The sequence below is a fragment of the Lepisma saccharinum genome, chromosome 4 (assembly GCF_977018435.1).
Source record: "Lepisma saccharinum chromosome 4, izLepSacc3.1, whole genome shotgun sequence".
Taxonomy (NCBI): domain Eukaryota; kingdom Metazoa; phylum Arthropoda; class Insecta; order Zygentoma; family Lepismatidae; genus Lepisma; species Lepisma saccharinum.
The window spans coordinates 101,796,056-101,798,863 of NC_139232.1; positions in this window are offsets into that span (position 1 = coordinate 101,796,056).

Sequence of the window (2,808 nt, forward strand, 5' to 3'; positions counted from 1 at the left end):
AGGATTTACTGCAGAAATTCATGTGGGAAGTGTGGTCTCACCCTCCCTATAGCTCCGATTTGGCACCCTGTGACTACCACCTTTTCGGTCCTCTCAAACAAAACCTAGGGGGTCAGCGTTTCGCATCAGATGAGGAAGTGCAGGAAGCAGGCTCAAAGTGGTTCAAAGAAATTGGACGGAATTTTTACACGCAAGGAATCGAAAAACTGGTCGCACGATACGAAAAGTCCTTGGAATACCTTGGTGACTATGTTAAGAAAAATTAAATGTTCATGCGTTTTCGTCCAATAATTTCTTTCTTTCTAATGTGTTTTGTTTGTTTTTACAGCGGGGTGTAACTTACTTTTTGATTCACCCACGTATATATATAAATTTAATTCCCTAATCAATCTCACATCTTGTTTCACTTCCTTTCACTTTACCTCCGATGGAGACTACTCCCAAGAAAGTGTTTATATATGCACAAGGTTACATTCTAATTACGTTCTTTGATGCATGTCAATATAGTGAAATAAATAGGAACTGGGTTTATGCTTGTGTTTCATCACATTTTGTCCCTCAAGAGCAAAACATACAAGGCATAAAGTGCATTTTATATATCTTCCTGTGGAGGTTTGTTAAAGATACGAGTCTACCAGGCACCATTTCTACAGGCCATACTTGATCTGCAAGCACGCATCACAGATTAGATTGCAGAAATCGATCGTCATATGCTACAGCGTGTTTGGCAGGAACTCGACTACATGCTAGATATGTGTTACCATAGGTGCTCACATTGAACACTTGTGGTAATGAGGTAATGAAATAAAACTTCATGAGTTACTCTACATTGATGTGCCTCCCCAATGGCGCAGTGGTAACGCCATCGCCTTGTAATCAAGGGTGTCCCGAGTTCGATACCTGGTGAAGACACACAGTGGTTCTGATCCCACTTTAAACTGTAGGTCCAGTCCCGATTAGCCTTACTGCACAAAGTTGACTTAAAACACCAACTCAATGACAAATAACCTTTTTTTTGTATCTGAGTGTCATGAAACGTGATTTAGATTGTCTGAAATCGGGAAGATCTTCAGTAATAACCCTGTATATCTGCGTGCATGTGTGTGGATATTACTTTACTTCAAGGTACTGATCCAGACCTTGATAATCATTAATAAAGAAACTCTTGCAGATATGGTTAGCATGGAGTTACAACCCTGAATTTATTGTTTGTAAAGGGTGGCGCAAAAGTCATCATCCTATTTGAACTGACCTTTATTTTGACATCTTGTTGTTTATATCAGTAGTGTTTTGTCAGTTAAATAAAAGATACTCACACAATTTATTGTGTGCGAAAATGAATAAGTATACCCCACAGGAACGCGGAAAAATTGTGACAATACTTTTAAGGAATAATCTTGACAGAACGAGAATTTAGACGACATTCTCCCAATCGTCCAGCGCCTACACCTCTAACCATTCGGCGCCTTGCTTCCTTTGGGGATATTTGAAGTCATTGGTTTATGTGAATAAGCAACTAAAGGACAATCGATATTCAGCATGAAGTTGAAAACATTTCCCCGCAGATTCTTTCCAACACCATGGAAAACGCAATAAAAAGAGCCCAAATTTGCATCAATTCGAATGGTGGTCATTTATTGGATTCTATCTCTAAAAATTGAGTACATAAAACTTACAAGTATCAATAAAAGTTTAACACAAAAAAAAACTACTTTGTTAAATTTTAAACCCAAGCTATAGGCTAAGAAAATCAGGTGATGACTTTTGCGCCACCTTGTATTTGATTTTACGCTGCTTCTCTGCTACTCTTGGCCAATCACGACGATGAGAACAAAGGGCCAATTCATGGACGCTAGCGTAGGAATTTTTATCTCTAACCGAGGATTCGATCTCGGAACGTTTTGTGGCGATATCGTGACTGTAAATCGAAAACTCAATGCATTCGACCACCGAGTACGTACACGCTGCAGAAGTGAGGTCAATGCACCCTGCTCATCTTACCAGAAAGAAGTGCAAAAGAGAGCTGACGTAACCAAGTTTGTCTTTCGATGAAACAAACAAAGAAACATCGAATATGCGAACCTGTTCATCATGGTAAAACCCCTGGCTGAGGCAACGAGAAAAGAAAAAAAAACAGAATCGAGATGCGAAACGATGTTCATTCGTTGCCGCAGGTCGTGATTTTCGAGGTGACCCTGCGGGAAATGGAATTTTCCAAGCCGACTCAACTCTGCAGCATGTCTTTTGTTTCAAGGTACAAAATGAGAAAGCTTTCGGCAACCTTCACGACCTTGAATCTTTGGGCACAAAAAACATGATACGTGTATTAAAAACAACAACAAAAAAAAACTTGTTCTGAGTAATAGAATCTTCCAACTTTCTTGCCTCTCGCCATGTGAAGTCGACTATGGATAGGTTGGTGGGATATAACCCCCCCCCCCCGCAGGGTGTCTACCAAAATTCTTATCCTTTATTGATACTACCCCTACTTAGGTAAAGTTGGAAATTGGCAATGAAAAAAAAATATATTTATTTAATGAAAAATCCCTACGAAAAGGCCAGTTAAGATGAAAACTGAAGCCGTATTTAACAAGAGAATAAGACTTGCTTTATCTATTAATGCATCTTGGACTGCAATTGGCATCCTAGCGAGGCTTTGGCGTCTGGACTCACAGCCAGTATAATCTTATGTGGGGCTTGTGTTGTCGTCCCTGTATATTTGTGATTTTCCCTTCATCCATCTTATCCTATCACCATTCATCCTCATCTTCGCGATCAGCCACAAGTGACAGAAAAGTGAAGTAAAAT